This window comes from Leucoraja erinacea, chromosome 26 (assembly GCF_028641065.1).
Source record: "Leucoraja erinacea ecotype New England chromosome 26, Leri_hhj_1, whole genome shotgun sequence".
Taxonomy (NCBI): Eukaryota; Metazoa; Chordata; class Chondrichthyes; order Rajiformes; family Rajidae; genus Leucoraja; species Leucoraja erinaceus.
The window spans coordinates 18,709,391-18,728,766 of NC_073402.1; the positions used below are offsets into that span (position 1 = coordinate 18,709,391).

A 19,376-nucleotide genomic window follows, 5' to 3' on the forward strand; every position below is an offset into this window, starting at 1 on the left:
GGTATTAGAAAGGGAATGCGCCCTGTCTGTGGGCACCCTGAGGGAGTTCCGGGACCGCTGGGCTCCGCAGGGTGTTGAATGTATCCTCAATAAGGATTGTATCATAATTGTATAATAGTTTATTATGGATATATGTTTGTATTGTATTTATGGTGGTGGGTTCTGGCTTGTTTTATTGTAGTGTAAATATTATTTTTTAATAATTTAATAAATTTTTTGATTAAAAAAAAAAAAAAAAAGTGTGAGGTGAGAACACTAATAGTTTCAAGCCGCTGAATGGAAATGATTTAATTTGTTTGGAGATCATGAGTCAATCCCAAAGCACATGAGAACATGAGGAAGAGCTGGCATCAATCTTGCTCTTGTTTCCTCATTCCAGAGGGCTGTCACAGAGATATTGGTGTATAGTTCCACTCATTGGCCTCTCCTTGACGTCAGCCTTTCTCATGTACCAGTCCTTTGGCGACAGTGAACACAAGTAGCAAAGCTCTTCATGGTGTGTTGGCCATGCCACCGAGCAACCCAACGCTTGGAGCGTTTCCAATTGATCCTCTTTCCCTTACTGCGATTGCTTTTTGCCGAGATAAAAGGTCCTCCCTCTTCAACCATTTTCTGATCTTACAAAAAGAATCTCATGTCCGTGGAAAGAAGCATTACAGTCGGTGATACAGGCACAATGATGCTAGGACTCAACAGTGTGCAGAGTGCGTAAATGAGGACTTTTCATGGAATGTGGCAAAGAGGAAAAGGAAACTGGAGAATCCAGACTTTGAACTGGAACCTGGATGAATGAAGGCTTGATATGGTTGGCCATGGATCAAATGCATAATGCTGTTAGATGTCCTACCGTGAAAATGACAACAGAGTTATTGATGCACAAGCAATGCCAATACACACAGCATTATGATTAGAAATACAACGTGGAAACAGGCCCTCCGGCCCACCAAGTCTGCATGAACCAGCGATCCCTGCACATTGACACTATCCTGCACACCAAGGACAATTTACACATACACCAAACCAATCAACCTACAAACCTGTACATCTTTGAAGTGTGGGAGGAAACCGTAGATCTCGGAGAAACCCATGCGGTCACGTGGAGAACGTGCAAACTCTGTACAGACAGCACCCATTGTCGGGATTGAACCCAGGTGTCTGGCGCTGTAAGGCAGCAACGCTACCACTGTGTCACCGTGCCAAATACATTTTATGTCTTCACATAAAATGTCAACTTTGCATAAGTAGACTGCCATGGAACTGAGGAAAGAGTTTGACCGAAAGGCTGATGGACTCAAAGGGAAGGGACAACCTCTACCAAGGGCAGAAACTCTCTTTATCTCAGAATCCCAGCAACTCCACCAGCCCCCTGGTTTCAAAATGCCTGAAATCTGAGCAGGCTACTCAACTATGCATTGCATCACAACAGATTTGGAACTTTATTTGGACCTGCTCAGAAGGCAATAAATTCAATTTGTCTCACCCTCCTGCTACCAGCCAAACAGAAGTTAATTAGTAGCTATCCGGCTTAGAACAGAACATAAATCAGTACAGCACAGGAACAGGCCATTCAGTCCATGATGTCTATGCTGAACAAGATACCAATTTAAAATAATCCTATCTGCCTGCATGGCTTGATTGATTTGACCGATTTAGTAAGTGTGTTTGCTTTGTTTCTCTAATGCGATCACTACTGTCAAGCAGAACTGAGTCATCAGTGTAACATTGCACTTTCTGACTTTAATGTTTATCTACAAGACCATGCACATTGCCTCACTGCCTGAAGAGTGATGCCAGTCCAAGGCAAATCATCGGTTGCAGCTTGGTCCTGTTATTGTCAGTGGTGTGTGGAACAGAAGTGGACCAGTACTAGTACAACGTCTGTCTCGAGGTGTTACACATCCAGTGTTCACACCCTTCAATGGCCTGGGTGGATTGCAGCTGCAAGAAAAGGCACTTACATTCTGAATAGCAAAACTCACTTCAGCCACAGCTGCTATTCTCGTAATGTTTGAAAATGCAAGTATCATTCTGTTATCACAATGACCAAATGAAAGCCAGCCTTGTGTTTGCAAATCATTATCCAGGTGCCAAGAGGCATCTATTGAGACTATGAATAGATGAAGGACTAGCTGTGAAAATCTAAATTTTCTGGGGAATGCCAGCCACAGAGTCAGCTGACAAGAACTATGCTTCTTGTTCCTCTAAATGGTCTCACGTGAATGCTGCTTAAAGAGAACCGAGGAGCCGTGATATGTCAGTGCTTACATCAGTGAAGTTGGAACAGTACTTCTTTTGTAAACTTCCATTAGGGAGAACCTTTCATGGATGAAATGTCAGATTTTCACATTTTCTTCCACTCTTTTAAAGTGTATTAAAACACTCCAGTGTGTAGAGGCTATATTTAACCTCTTTGAGGATGAAGTCGAGACTCCAGTTCACTCTGTCAAATGCACCTACAGACTTTAAAGCTCAGAAACAGACCCTTCGGCCCATCAAGTCCACTCTGACCAGTGATCACCCCATACACTAACACCATCCTGCACATGAGGAACAATTTAATTTACTGAGTCTGAGGAAGGGTCTCGTCCAGAAACATCACCTATTCCTTTTCTCCAGAGATGCTGCCAGACCCGCTGAGTTACTCCAGCTTTTTGTGTCTGTCATTGGGACAATTTACAATTATACTAAAGACAATTAACTTACAAACCAGTACGTCTTTGGAGTGTGGGAGGAAACTGGAGCACCTGGAGAAAACCCACATGATCACAGGGAGATGTGCAAACTCTGTACAGTCAAGCACGCAAAGTCAGGATCGAACCTGGGCTTCTGATGCTGTGAGGAAGCAACTCTACCATTGTGCCACTGCGCCACATTGCACCTATAGTATATTGTATGCAACAAACAGTTGCCTCAAACCCAATGAGAAGGCATTGACTCCTTTTGCCCCCAGCTCAAATTCATGGATGGGCAATTAGAATCCATGTTGGCATTCTCTCAATTGGGAGAGACTTGTAAATCATCTCAGTGCCAAACATTAAACAAGCTGGTCTATCATCAGACCCCTTGAATCAGTGAAGCCCAGCATAACCCACAGATTTTGATTGAGAGATACAGCATGGAACCAAGCCATTCGGCCAACCTAGTCCCACCAACCACCTATCACATATAAACTTCATATCGACAAACACCCATAGTCAGGATCGAACCTGGGTCTCTGGAGCTGTAAGGCAGCAACTCTACTGCTATGCCACCATAACCTTTGCTCCACCAGTTTTTACTGGTTGGCTATAGGTTTGCTCCACCAGTTGATCAAACCTTGGATGTACTATTCTTCTTCCATTAACTCTTGCTATTTTATTGTCTCCTTTTGCTTGATGAAAGGTACAGTGTGGAATCAGGTCCGGTGGCATGCTGAGTCCAAGCTGACCACCCATTCACACTAGCTCTATGTTATCCCACTTCCACATCCATTCCCTACACTAAGGGCAATATACAGAGGCCAAATAAGCTACAAAAAGGTCGGCTCAATGGCACAGCAGTACAGTTACTGCCTTACAGCACCGGAGATTTGAGTTTAACCCGGACCATGGGTGCTGTCTGCATTGTGTTTGTATTTTCTCCCTGTGATTGGGTGGGTTTTCTCTGGTTGCCTCCCACATTCCAAAGGTTTGTAGGTTAATTAGCTTCTGTAAATTGCTCGCAGGAAGCGAAACTGCGATAACGTAGAATTAGTGTGCGGGTGATTGTTGGTCGGCGCGGAATGGGTGGAGCGAAGGGCCTCTTTTCACATTGCACTTCTAAACTAAACAAACCTAAGCAAACCTGCATGCCTATGGGATGTGGGAGGAAACAAGAGCCCCCCAGTGGAAACTCACACAGTCACAGAGAGAACATGCAAACTCCGCACAGACAGCATCTAAGATCAGGATTGAATCAGGGTATTTGGTACTGTGAGGCAGCAGGTTTACCTGATTCTATTCATTCAAAAACCCATTGATCTAATTTTTCAATAAACTCTTGGTCATGAGCAGCTATAGTTCCCTGGGCGTTGAGAATTTCAAAGATGTTCATCCCTCTAAGTGATGAAACATATCTTTATCCCAGCCATAAGCCTATGTCCTGAATTTCTTGCCAACTTGGGATAACATCCCCTAAGTTAAAAAAAAAGGACACAAAGACCTGGAGTGACTCAGTGGGTCAGGCAGCAACTCTGGAGAACAGTAATGGGCAACATTTCGGGTCAGGACCCTTCTTCACGCTGATTCAATGATTCTTCAGCCAGATTCCTCCAAGCAATGCTTGTCAATCACCACCCGAATCTTGAATGTTATAATAACAATTGTTATTCTATCTCCAGTGAATATAAGCTAGCTTTATTCAATCTCAGTAATCATTCTTGTGTATAGTACATTAATTTGTAAACAACAGAAGACTGATAACAATTTGTTCCACCAAGTAAAGTATTTTGTGAGGTGTACGAGTCCAGATCATGAAATGACAAGGATGAGTGGTTGTCTTTATTTATCCTGATCATGAGATTTTGACCCGTGATTCATCTGATGTTGAATGCACATATATCACATGTGAATATATGAATGTTGGAGTTATGAATCATAACTTTGTAGACTGCATCATGTGAGGGATATAAGCAAACTCCATTGCAGAAGGCTTGCTCTAAACATGTTCAGGAATGCAGATGTAAGAGTACAATGAGCATCTTATGTCAACCAAAGCAATATTAACACAACAAGAAGCTTTCCATTTCTGATGTATTTTGCTCCCTATTTTCTCCCCTTCTTTCCTGCAGATATTGACAGCCACTGTGTCACCCTTACAATAAGATGTAATAGTTGCAAGCGAGTGTTGTGCATAAGATTCACCATGTATCCCACCTGTATACTAAATAGTAACAGGTTATACATAATATAACGTGAAAATGTTTTATTATAGTTTTTTTTAATTCATTGTAATCTAAAGTGGGGAAAACCCCCCACATGGAAGCACTGCAGAAAGACACAGTAACTGCGAGCCTGAGGCATCCAAAGAGAAAAACATTGTATTGGGCAGAGCATGGAAAACAAAATAGAGCCTCTAGCTCTCTGGCATGGAAATGGGCGTCCCATGAAAACATGACAGCGCTGTAGGCTCTCTCACATGGGACTGGCAAGTACCGCATTGTGAAGTGAAGAGTCGAAGAAAACCAAAGCAGATTTCAAAAATAATACTGAAATGAAATGGAAGGAGCATGACTCCGAGGCAGTCGCCCACCTCTGTTGTCCTGGAGACAATGTAGCTGCTGGAGCAGTCTTGAACCTCTTCATGTGTAAATGCTGGAGGTAGCTGCCTTGTTCTTTTCCTTTCCCTCTCTCATGTCTTTCCAGTTTCTCTTTTGGAGATTTTCCCTGCACATTAAAAAATGCTCACTCTTTATTCATGCTGCCGTTTGCTGTCTCGGTTATGCTTTTTAATGTTAAGTAACATTTCTGGAATTGGCCGTTGGAACAGAGCAGAGTGAAACATGAATGAATAATCCAGTTGCAGTTTTCATTGTCATTCCAGCCCTGCTCAGGCACATGCAGTTATTCAATTACACTATTTCACAGAAGGTAATATGGTGCCCCTGGAGTGCATTCATTCCACGGGGGATCAGATCACAGGTGATGCTGACATGACTGTGCAATTGGTGTGAGACTCACATGGGTGAAAGAGCAATGCCCCGCAGTGCGTTTACCATGAACCACATCTCCATGGCTCTTCCCTTTGAAAACACCTTGTTAGGAAATCTGAGCTGCCCATTTCCCACTGAGACATCAATGGAGTCTGATTTCAAACACAGTCTGAACAGTTCAGTTTTGACAGGTAAAGAACTGGTTCATCGAGAAATAGTGTACACCTGAATCACTGGGATTTGTACCGGCTGCTTCAGCTGCCATTAAGAAATCCCTTATTCCTGACACGTTAAGCTCTTTCATAAATAATAAATTGGGACACACTGCAAAAAATAAATCTCAATAAATAAAACACTTCAGCTATCATTTAAATTGACTTATGATCAATTAAAGCCAGAGATACATTTCCATAAAAGGTTTACCTTTTTAACGGTGTTTTTATTAACTACTCTGTCCTTCAGCTCACTCATTATCTTCAAGCGTATAACACCGTGCCCCAGGCACATGGACAAGCAAGGAAGATTAAAGTTTATTGAAGGGTTCGTTTTCCAAAACATTTTTATTCGGCCTGGCAGCTGTGGAGCTGAGAGCATTACTTTACAAGAATTTTAAGCTACAGTCTTTCTTGTAAACTTATCACCAACACTTGAAAAGATGTTAATATTAAAGGTCGCTCTCTCATCCCTGACATTTGAACATTTCTGTTTTCCACTGATGGCACTGAGAGAGGATTTTGGAAGATTTTGCAAACCAATCCCGTGAGATGTACGTTCGGTTGTACTCATTTGAATCAAAGTTCAAACCGTGTACATAAGCTTTTCAATTTGCAATGTGGCAGGAAAGAAGAAGCATTCAGTAAAATAGATAGCCACTCATCACTTGAAGCATTTGCTGTAAAGTTGCCAAAGTTCCAAAGGTGGCGCAGTGGTTAAGTTCCTGCCTTACAGCGCCAGAGACCCTGGTTCAATCCTGACTACAGTTGCTGTCTATACATGGTTTGTACGTTCTCCACGTGACCACGTGGGTTTTCCTGGAGTTCACCGGTTTCATCACACACTCCAAAGATGTACAGGTTTGTAGGTTAATCGTCTTCGATACAAAAATTGCTATTTGTCCCTTGTAGGGTAGTGCTAGTGTACAGGGATCTCTGATTGGCGCAGACTCGGTGGGCCGAAGGGCCTGTTTCCGCACTGTATCTCTAAACTAAACTAAACTAAAATATGCGCATTCACTGGAATGATAAGCAATCCAATGCCCCCTCACAGAGCAACATCCCCTCCAGTACGGAGGGTGGAGGGTCGGGATGGAGGAGGGTGGGGTCTCCCTGTCAGTTTACCCCTGGGCCTGGCCAAGATGGCCACTCGCAGGACCAGGCAGCGGGCAGTCGAGGATTCTGCCCGAGTCGACTGCCTGCCCCTCTTCCGTTCGTGCTCGGGTGTCCCTGGAGAGGGAGCACAAAGTGGCCATGGGAATTTGTTACTCTATATTTGTGCTTATTTGAATAAATGCTCTTCGTATTTTTTTAAAAAGAGCAACATCTTCAGCCCTGAGGCACTAATCACACACAGTTGGCTCCAGTGGGCAGGCCGCACTCCTGAAACAAAATCTGTAGGGGAGTCTATAGCTTTCCTAGTTACCTCAGAACCAGAAAACTGGAATGGAAGTAAATCATCCTCAATCCCAAGGATCTGCCAAAGAGATCACCATTACAATGCCAGAAAGAAACGGAACAATATAACCATTAAATTGCCAGAAATTGAATGCAGATGTAGAAATCACCATTAACTTGCCAAGAATTTGCTTATCTCCATGTTTACTGACTGCACTCAAACAGGCTACTACAATGCACACTCAATACAGGACCAGTTTTAGTATTTGCTTGTTCAGATAATCACCATCATCATGAGGAAAGGGAATGTGAAAATACTCTCAATATTGGACCTGCCATTTCCATAAATCAGTGCAGCTTCCAAGTGCTGGAAAAGAGCATCAAACCTACCGATGGGAAGCATATACAGTGTAACATATCAAAAAGAAGATGCATGAGATCATATGGACATTTGCTTTGTCTTATATGAGCAGGGGTGCTTAATGTTAAAAGGAATACTGACCACTTCAACTTTAAACATTGAAACATGGTCTTTTCTGTCTAGATGGTCGCAATCCGGGTCACGGCAAAATTTTACCTGAACTTACGACTCCGTCTTCAGATAATATTTCATTTCCAAATGGAAGATGGTGTTGGGATGAGAGCTTGCTAGTTCGTCCTCCTAATTGAGTTCCTGTTAAAGGCTGAACATAAGAATGGATCAGTGATGGGAATTAGACTAAATATTTTTCTCTGATGACTCACAGTACATAACAGATATGGTATTAGTTTAGTTTATTGTCATGTGAAGTGAGGTACAGTGAAAAGCTTCTGTTGCATGCTGACCAGTCATCGGAAGAACAATACACGATTAGAATCAAGTGTATTGATCCACAGTGAATAGATACATGATAAAGGGAATGATGTGAATGACATTTAGTGCAAGATAAAGTCCAGTAAATTCCGATCAAAGTTAGTCTGAGGGTCTCCAAAAAGATATAAATATCAGGGAGGTGATTTTCTCCAGCCATGTGTTATAACTTAAGTGTAGTTAGTGGTGGTGGAGCAGTTACCACATCAGAATCACACCAGACATATCAATCCAAATCCCACCGTCAGTTGTGGAAATTAAATTCATTTTGCAATTTGAAACTGAAAAAAACACAGAAGCATTCTTGGCAATGATGGCCACCAAATTACTTGCCGTACAGTGGCCTGTTTTAGTGCAGTCAGTGAGCATGTACATAACCAAACTCTTGGCACGTTCATGGTGATTTCTATCTATAGAAACGAGGAACTGCAGATGCTCGTCACACAAGTGCATCTAATTCACTAAGTCCCTTCAGGGGAGAAGCCTGTCCTGTCATCCTTAAGGGCCTGTCCCACTTTCACGACCTAATTCACGACCTCTGCCTAGTTTGCCCATGACTCATACTCGCTGCATGGTCGTCACGAGGTCGTAGGTAGGTCATAGCAGGTCATAGGTAGGTCGTAGTAGGTCGTGATGCTAGTCGTGGGTGACAATCCATATTTGAAAAACCCGCCAAGAAACTTGCGCTGAGCATGCGCGGTACTGCAAAGGCAGAATTTCAGCTGCCTTCAGCTCCCCTTGAAATTGACGGCTTGAAGCAGCGCCGACGGCACGTCAGCTGCACAGACTTTCGCATGTTGCAAGTACTGCGCATGAAAGGCACGGAGAATTATGCCATGTAAGAGATCGATCTCTTAATAATAATAATAATAATAACTTTATTTGTTAAGCACCTTAAAAACAACCAAAGCTGACCAAAGTGCTGTACAGAAAAAAGGAAAACAAGCAAGACATCATAAAACAGGCAGAACAACAGAACATAAAACTAACACGAGGCGCATAAATTACATACAAAAATCCAAATAATAAATTAAAAAAACATAAAACACGAGTACGAACAACGCAGCAAAACCAAGCAAATAAAGTTAATAAACAATTCAACACCTCACTGGTCTACAAAGGCCACGGAGGTAATAGCTCTCTCCTTTGAGTGCATTTGTCTTCATGAGTGACTTAAAAGGAAGACTCAGCCATAGAGAAGGGGCCTGTTTAACGTGCATTAGGCAATTCATTCCACAATCTCGGAGCCGACACAGCAAAGGCACGGTCCCCTCTGAGCTTCCGCTTAGCCTTTGGCTCAATCAGGAGCAGTTGATCATCTGACCTGAGAGAGCGGGAGGGCGAATAAGGGTGAAGAAGCTCAGATAGGTAGGACGGGGCAAGACCACTTAGGGATTTAAAAGTAAATAAAATAATTTTAATAGTCAGCCAGTGGAACGAATCCTATACTGAATAGGCAGCCAGTGGAGAGAGGCCAAAAGGTGTGAAACATGATCATGCTTTCATGTGCCAGTCAAGAGACGAACAGCTGCATTCTGTACCATCTGGAGACGGGCGATGGAGGACCGACTAACCCCCAGATAGGCATAATTCTCCCATGCCTTTACTATTTATATTTAATAATTACCATTTTAGAATTTTAGTCAGGGTAGGCAGTGCCTACCTTGCCTACCAGGATGGCACGTGCCTGCCTAATCAAGAATCTGTCAATCTGTGCCTTAAAAATATCCAATGATATGGCCCCCACAGCCATCCGTGGCAATGATTTCCATAGATTTACTACCCTCTTGACTAAATTAATTCCTCCTTATCCCCTTTCTAAAGGAACCTCCTTTTATTTTGAATCATGAATTTAGTTGTATCATGATCTTTGTTACATTGTATGACCAGCAACCCCTACAGCTCTCACCTTTGAGTGCATTTGCATTACCAGTGGGGCTGGATGTACCCAAGGATGGTAAAGGAAGACTCTGCCATATTGAATTTAAGGTAAGACTGTCATACATTTGCCCCAATTAGATGTTTGGGAGGGGTTTGTTTAAGCACCAAAACAGTAAAACCCTGCAGACCATTTTGGCAAGTTTGGACACAGCTAAATTGTTCCTAGCCCAGTTGAGCTTTCAAGGCCTTGTCACATCAACCAACTGCTCACATTAGTTCTATGTTATCCAACTTTCACTCACTGTACACTAGGGTCAATTTACAGAGGCCAATTAACCTACAAAACCAGCATATCTTTGGGATGTAGGAGGAAATCAGAGCACTGGGAGGAAACCCATGCGGTCATAGGGAGAACGTGCAAACCCCACATAGATAGCACCCGAGGTTAGGATCGGACCTGGATCTCTGGCAGTGTGAGGCATAAGTTCTACCAGCTCCACCATTGTGACAGTTCCTTTGGAAGAGTGGACTTGAGTAGTAAAATATCCAGAGTGTTTTGTTGTTGGTGTAAGTGAAGGGGGGGTGGGGGGGGGGGGGGGGGGCACTGAGGGTTTTGTAGCTGCACAGGCAGAGTGCCAGAATCTCAGGTGGAAGGGTGATGCCCATAGGCATTTACCTGTGACTCGGAGAGTAAGGTTAATCACCTCAGAAGCAACCCTGTCAGACAACATTATCCACCTCCCAAACACTTAATACCACAGAGACAATAGATAGATTCAGTTTCAGATGCAGAGTCACTTAGCCTGTGCACTCGCACGGAATGAGAGTTTCTATCGGTGATGAACAATAGGCATTTGTCTGCATAAGGCAAACTGCCATCCAGCGCCGAGTGTAATCAAAACAGCTTCACCAAAACAAGCCCAGCTTCTCTCCCTACGCTGGGAACGCAGGCAGGGCAGGGACCGCTGGGGTGTGGAACATAATTCACAGTCACAGCCCGACAGCCTGTGTGGCTTCTGGCTGCAAAGTAATTTGCCTTGATGGGGAGACAGCTAGAGATTTTGACACAGACCGAGGGACATCAACCTTACATCTGCAAACAGTCAATGTCCGGCAACATAATTCAAGTAATGAGTTGAATGGGCATGGTTGCAGAATTGAACTTTTTGCCTAAGAAGTATGATTTAAATAAACTTAACAACACAAAAGTGATTCTGACAGAAATTAAGTGAAGCCGAGAGACTTTGAAGCACTCCCCAAGTAAATAACTCCCTGTCACAGTTACTGTTACACAATGCCCAAAATAACAGAGACTGCAATCACTTCTGACATCATTGATGAAACCCGAATGCAGACAAACATTTTGATTTATATACAATGAATAATACTCTATCATTCTGTAAACCCATTTAAATAATCTGCAATTTGGTATGAGCTGGAATTACAAACTAACTGCAGTCGAGACCTGCAATGCTGTGTTATGTTTGCACAATGCATCTCATCACATGAGTGCGTGTGACATTACATTCAGTATTAAATGAGGTATATATGAAATTTCTTCAACAGTCAGAATATGAAGACGACTCAGTTTCCCGACCATACTATTGCTCTGTTATTTGAGGGTGTAGGTGAGGCTGCATTTATAGTCCAGACCTGGTAGTCCTGGGAAATTAGCCCTTCAAGGAATGACTGCATTTGCACACACAGAAGAGGCATTGAACTAGTTCAGCTTTCACAACAATCTAATAGTTCCAGCTGCATTTCTCACTGCAGCTCAGAAGTGAACGTATTTGCAGATCTTCATTTCATCATTCTCACGATGGATTTAATGCACAATCGTTGGATTATGATTCTGGTGCCCCAACCATTATATAACCACAGATTATATATCAGTGGTAGTGGTAGGAGAGAACTGTTAAGTATGAAGAAGGCCAACTTGTAGTGGTGAGTAAGAATTTTGCCTCTGGTTTTCACTAAATTAGGTGAATTTTGGAACTTTAATGATTGCTACTTAAAGACACGGCCCCCAAAAAAGGACCAAAATACAATCATCATAAGGTCGTAAGTGATAGGAGTAGAATTAGGCCATTTGTCCCATCATCTACTCCGCCATCTATCTCCCTCTCCTAGCCCCATTCTCCTGCCTTCTCCCCATAACCTCTGACACCCGTACTAATCAAGAATCTATCGACCTCTGCCTTAAATATATCCACTGACGTTGTCTCCACTGCCTTCTGTGGCAAAGAATTCCACAGATTCACCACCTTGGTGGTGGCAATGACGATACATAGAGGCAGAGTAGCACAGCTAGAAGAGCTACTGTCACAGAACCCTAGCGATCAAGGTTCAATCCTGGCTGGTTCTATTTGTGTAGAATTATACATGTTCCTCTGTGATTGCATGGGTTTCCTCCCATGGGTTTCCTCCCAAGGTGCAGTTATTGACAAGTCATTGGGTCACTGTAAATCGTGCCTAGTATGTAGGGGAGTGATGGAATATGGGAAGCCGAACAGAAACGTGTGGAGAATAAAGTGGAATTAGTGTGGATTAATGTAGATGGGTGCTTGTTTATTGGCATAGTTTTGGTGTAACATCGGCTGTAGGACTAAACCTTTGTCGGCTGATGGTTAACATCTGACAATTGTTAGAGTCAGGGAACACCTACTGAGGGAGGCTTTAACCTGTAAAATCTGGAGCAACAAACATGAGACACCGTTCCACAGTAACACAGACATGATCATCTCTTTCCTTACCCTTTCAATAGATATACTTGGAAATTTGCGGGACACTAGTTTTCTGTTTTGGAAAAGGTACACAACCAGTAGTACTGGAAACATTTGTCATTAAATTACATTGGAATTAGATTTAGTTTAGTTTGGTTTAGTTATACAGCACAAAAACAGGCGATCCCCGCACATTAATACTATCCTATACCCACTAGGGACAATTTTTACATTTACCAAGCCAATTTATCTACAAAACCGGAGGTCTTTGGAATGTGGGAGGAAACCGAAGATCTCGGAGAAAACCCTTGCAGATCACGGGGAGAACGTACAAACTCCGTACAGACAGCACCCGTAGGCAGGATGGAACCCGAGTCTCCGGCGCTGCATTTGCTGTAAGGCAGCAACTCTGTCACTGCGCCACTGTGCGGAGGTAGGGGGAGGTTGAGTTAAGTGGGATAAAATAAATGCCTTACACCTTATTTTACGCCTTACAATCTACCACTTAAAGGGAAGATGCCGATATGTGGACAAGGAGCATGTGGCCACAAGGAAGCAGAGATGGTTGAAGAGACAAAAGGCATGATGGGTAAATGTGAAACTTCTTGACGAGGAACAATTAATTCTTATGGTGAGATGCGGTGAAGAAGTAATCGCTTTGGCCCAGCAAATGCACATAACCGTCAAGCATTTACTTTTCCATTAATCCTACCCCAACCCACATTATGCTCTCCACACTTTCATTGACTTCCCCCTCCCCCCAACCCTCCAGGATCTCCCACTCAACTATACGTTAGGGGCAATTTTGAGTGTACAATTGACCACCGGAAAGCCACGGTGGCACAGCGGTAGAGTTCAGTTTAGTTTAGAGGTACAGCGTGGAAACAGGCCCTTCGGCCCACCAGCTCCATGCCGACCAGCGACCCCGCACATTAACACTATCCTACACACACTAGGGACAATTTTTACAATTACCAAGCCAATTAACCTACAAACCTGTATGTCCTTGGAGTGTGGGAGGAAACCGAAGATCTCGGAGAAAACCCACGAAGGTCATGGGGAGAACGTACAAACTCCGTACAGACAGCACCCGTAGTTGGGATCGAACCTGAGTCTCTGACACTGCATTCATTGTAAGGCAGCAACTCTACCACTGCGCCACCGTGACCACCACAAGTTGCTGCCTTACAGCGCTTGCAGCGCCGGAGACCTGGGTTCGATGCAGAGACCTGTGAAATGTTGCATTCGAGGAGTAAAAAATCACTTATGATGACTGTGCAAAACAATGTTAAAAAAGGCAAATGTAATTCCTGGTTTTGAATCTAGAGTCAAAGTTACTAAAGCAAGAAAGTAATGTTGCTGTTGAATAAGATGTGAAACTGGAGTTGGACATTGTGGAGAGTGAAACAGTGTTAATGTTTCAAGTCAATGACCTTTCATCAGCGCCATAAGCTAAATGTAATATAAAGGGAGACAAGGAGGAATTCAGCAATTATAGATCAGTTAATCTAGTTGTTAAAAAGAACTACTATTTAGGAAAGGTAGACAAAGATGCTGGAGGAACTCAGCGGGTGAGGCAGCATCTATGGAGAGAAGGAATAGGCGACGTTTCAGGTCGAGGCCCTTCTTCAACTATTCCTACTATTTAGGAAACCTCACCAATCCTTAGAAGGGAGACCAGTCTGGGATCCTGGAGGTTAATTTCTAAAATCTAAAATGCCGCATCATGGCAGAGCAGTAAATGGCAAGAAGACCAAACGAGACCTCAGATGCGGGAACAAGGAACGCAAAAGGGAAGATTGGAAGAACTTGGTGGGTCAAGCAGCATCTGCTGAAGCAAATGGTGTACATCTGCATTTTGGGTTGAGATCTTGCATCAGGACCAAGAGGACAATGGAAAGATTTCACTCACTGGCCAACACATGGCAAGTTCTGATCATCTATCTTCTTTAGTCAGGGTAGTTAATCTGTGGAACCCATTGCCACAAAGGGCTGTGGAGGCCAAATCAGTGGCCGTTTTTAAGGAGAGATGGACACATTCTTGATTAGAATGGGTGTCAGGGTTATGGGGATAAGGCAGGACAATGGGATTCAGAGGAAGAGATCAGGCATGATTGAATGACAAAATAGACTCGATGGGCCGAATGGCCTAATTCTACTCCTATATCATGTGAACTGGTGAAAAGTTTGACCTGAAATGTTAACTTTCCTTCTTTCTACTCAGATGATGTCTGACCTGCTGTCTATTGCCTGTATTTTCTATTGTATTTCCAGCATCAGCAGTGTTTTGCCTTTACTGTTAAAACAGTTTTTACCCCACTGCTATAAAAGCACTAAATGTAGCCGCCAAGGAACGCAGGGGCGATACAGACTAAGGGACTGTGGTAACTGTGGAATCGACAGAAGGATGGAGGGTTGGGTGTGTATGCGTGCTTTGTCCGTGTTATTTATTTAGTTGTTTATCTTTAATATTTTACCTTGTATGTATCGTTAGCTTTTAGAAATGTTTGAATGCTGCACTGACTGGCTGACATTTTAAATTTCGTTGTACATGGTTCATGTTACAATGACAATAAAGAAACTATTCTATTCTATTCTAGAATATTGTGTGTTATTTAAGAAGAATAACTAAATCAATGCAAAATATCTTATCAGGGATGAAGAATCAATATTATTAAACAGGTAGAGAGTTTTTTGCTGAAAGGTTACAGGATGATCCATTTGAATTCTACAAGATAATGTTAGTTTTTGAGAGAACTTAAAATAATAACAATTGTAAATGGCTTTGTTGGTTAACAAGACTGTAACAAGAGGGCATATATTTAAAATAGTTGCACGGAACTAAATAAGATCCGCAAAGGAAGCATATGACAACGTTGTACTTTTGTTTGAAAGGATATCAGATTGTTTCTTGAACATTAAAGATTATGGAGAGAAAGAATAAAGTTAATGGGAGAAAGGAAAGCTTATGCCCCTGTCCCACTTGTGCCCCTGTCCCACTTAGGAAACCTGAACGGAAACCTCTGGAGACTTTGCGCCCCACCCAAGGTTACCGTGTGTGGTTCCCGGAGGTTGCAGGTGGTTGCTGGAGGTTGCAGGTAGTGGAAGCAGGTAGGAAGACTGACAAAAACCTCCGGGAGCTTTCCTTTCAGGTTTCCTAAGTGGTACAGGGGCATAAGATGATGAGAGAAATTGAGGCTCTGGTCAGGAAAAAGATGGAGGCCGGAGACAGGTGGGATCAAGTGTATCCCTGGTGGAGTTTCGGGAACTGAGGAGCAGATTTAAGAAGGCAATCAAGTCTCATTTTAAACAGGATACACAAGACACCAGTTGCCAGCTCCTGTAGATTGTTTTTTTGTGTGAAACTGCCACGTTTCTTTAGGCTGCCCTGCTGAAATATGTCAATGAAACATTAATCTGCAACATTTTAGATTGTGGATTCAACTGCACAAGAAATTAAAAAACTATTTTCTCACACTTGGCTTTATTTTTAGTCTGCCGATGTAAAGCTGCATAATCGGAAGTCAAACCGCATGTGAATCAGCGAAAGAATTGAGAAATATTCTGACATTTTGATGTACTTGAGATATAGACACAAATTTGCAGGGACTACTGCACATCTGTTTCATTAGACTGGAGCAACTCAAACTGTTGAGAAAATGATGAACAATTTTCAACCTTTACTGTAAGTACCGTTGGCATTAAACTGTTCACCATATAAACCAGTCAGTTAAAGGGCAATATGACTTCCTTTATACACTGAAGTGAGTTTGATGTCATACTTAGTAGACTTTAGACCCAGCAAAACGCTATTTTATCTCAGTTCCGTAAAAATAGGGAAAATGTTGCAGAGGGAATGAGCACAAAAATAGCACTTTGACCCACTGCCCACCAAATAACAACACAAACAGCAATGGTGTAAGAACTCAGCCAGTAATGCAGCATCAATGAAAGGAGAAACCAGTCAATGTTTCCTGTCAGCAACTTTTCCTCTGATAGATTTCTCTTTCCAGAGATGTTTCTTGACTGGCTGAGTCCTTGCAGAATTTCTGCTTTTAATTCAGATTCTGGCATATGCAGGCTGTTTTCCATTTTCACAATAAACTTATCTTAAACCATTTCATTCTCCCCACATTCCCATCGACTCGCTCCCAGAGTCTACCGTTCATCAGCACAGCAGGAGTAATTCACAGTGGGGCAATTGCATGTTTTTGGGAGCATCTGGAAACCTAACACCTGAAGGAAATCCACACAGTCACAGGGTAAAGTCCAAACGAGGAACTGCAGATGCTGGTTTACAAAAGAAGACACCAAATGCTGGAGTAACTCAGCAGCTCAGGCAGCATCTCTGGAGAACAAGGATCTGTTGGGTCGAGGCATTTCTTCAGGCTGAAGGGGGGTACGGACCCGAAATGCCACATATCGTTGTCCTCCAGAGATGCTGCCTGACCTGCTACGTTACACCAGCACCTTGTGTTTCCTTCAGTCACAGGGAGAATGTGCAAACTTCTCACTAGCAACATTAGAGGCCACGATTAAACCCAGGACACTGGAGCTGTGAGGCAAAAGCTCTACTAGATGTGCCACTGTATTGCCCATTAGTATTAATACCTTAAAAATCACCCTCTGAAATTGGATCCACGACTTCCTCATCCGCAGACCACAGTCTGTCTGTGTTGGTGGAAATGTGTCATCCTCGATAGCAATCAGCATGGGAGCACCTCATGGGTGCGTGCTCAGCCCCCTGCTATACTCACTCTATACTCATCACTGTGTAGCCAGACATAGTGCGAACTCCATCATCAAGTTCGCCGACTACACCACTGTTGTGGGACAAATCACTGATGGCGACGAGTCAGAGTATAGAAGTGAGATCGACCGATTGACCAAATGGTGCCAGCACAATAACCTGGCTCTCAACACCAGCAAAACCAAGGAACTGATTGTGGACTTTGGAAGGGGTAGGATAGGGACCCACAATCCCGTTTATATCATGGTGGAAAGGGTCAAGAACTTCAAATTCCTGGGCGTGCATATTTCCAAAGATCTTTTCTGGTCCCAGCAAACTGATGCAATTATAAAGAAAGCACATCAGAGCCTCTACTTCCTGAGAAGATTACGGAGAGTCGATATGTCAAAGAGGACTCTCTCTAACTTCTTAAGGGGTGGACAGGCTAGATGCAGGAAGATGTTCCCGATGTTAGGGAAGTCCAGGACAAGGGGTCACAGTTTAAGGATAAGGGGGAAATCCTTTAAAACCGAGATGAGAAGAACTTTTTTCAAACAGAGAGTGGTGAATCTCTGGAACTCTCTGCCACAGAGGGTAGTTGAGGCCAGTTCATTGGCTATATTTAAGAGGGAGTTAGATGTGGCCCTTGTGGCTAAGGGGATTAGGGGGTATGGAGAGAAGGCAGGTACGGGAGACTGAGTTGGATGATCAGCCATGATCATATTGAATGGCGGTGCAGGCTCGAAGGGCCGAATGGCCTACTCCTGCACCTAATTTCTATGTTTCTATGTTTCTACAGGTGCACAGTAGGGAGCATGCTGACTGTTGCATTGTGGCTTGGTTCAGCAAAGAATGCAGAAAGTTGTGACCACTGCCCAGTCTATCATCGACTCTGACCTCCCCACCATCGAATGGATCTATTGCAGTCGCTGCCGCAAAAAGGCTGCCAATATCATCGAGGACCCACACCATCCTGGCCACACACTCATCTCTCCGCTGCCATCAGGTAGAAGGTACAGGAGCCTGAAATCTGGTACAACCAGGTTCAGGAACAATTTCTTCCCCACTGCCATCAGACTATTAAACTCACCATCAAACAAACTCTGAACTACAACAGCCTATTGCACTTTATCTGTTTATTTACGTGTATATATATATGGTCTATGTCTAGACACACTGAACTGTTCTGTATTCTGAACAATATTCTGTTGTGCTGCAGCCAAGCAAGAATTTCATTGTCCAATTTTGGACACATGACAATAAACTCTCTTGACTTGACTTGACTTGACTCTTTGGCTAAATGCCGCACTTCCTATAGCACAAATGCACAACAAAATAACAGGGAATAGATACTGGCACAAACAGCAAACCAATTTATTTCTGTACATGTGTAGGAAGGAACTTCAGATGCACCGCTTACACCATAGATAGACACATAATACTGGAGTAACTCAGCGGGTCAGGCATCATCTCTGGAAAAAAAGGAATAGGTGACGTTTCCGGTTGAGACCCTTCTTCAGACCTTCTGAAGAAAAGAAATAGGTGACGTTTCGGGTCGACACCCTGTACAAACCCATTTCCTTAAGGACAAACTGCTGTACTTTTTAGTAGACAACACAAACACAAAATATTCACAACAGAATCTGTTTAGAAACTTTTCATCTGGCAATAGTTACATGCTAAATGGACAGTTATATGTTCGGAAGAGCTATATAAATGTGGGAATAAACAAATTGAGGTGAAGTGTGCAAATTTGAGAAATGGCAAGTCGCTTGCATTCCGTACAGTGGGAGCCTTTCCGCGGCCCTGGAGGGCTGTGTAGACTCATTCATATCCATTATTAAGAATAATCTTACGCAGACGGAGCCCCAAGTGAGAGACTGCAGCTGTCAGTCTTGGCTGTGATTAACCTTTG

At 43.1% G+C, this 19,376-nt stretch overlaps 1 protein-coding gene across 14 annotated transcripts in view; it reads right to left on the bottom strand.

Annotated features, from left to right (window-relative positions):
- The window catches only part of LOC129709739 (UPF0500 protein C1orf216 homolog), a 240,470-nt gene that overhangs the window by 197,887 nt on the left and 23,207 nt on the right, over positions 1–19,376 (bottom strand). For 8 of the 14 annotated variants that reach the window (XR_008725560.1, XR_008725568.1, XM_055656285.1 and 5 more), the window contains one exon: positions 7,856–7,961. The gene's annotated coding sequence lies outside the window, so the exon portion shown is untranslated. Of the gene's footprint in view, positions 1–718; positions 844–3,785; positions 5,403–7,855; positions 7,962–19,376 lie in introns of those variants that run through there. The other 6 variants (XR_008725565.1, XR_008725558.1, XR_008725566.1 and 3 more) reach the window with 2 other exon arrangements.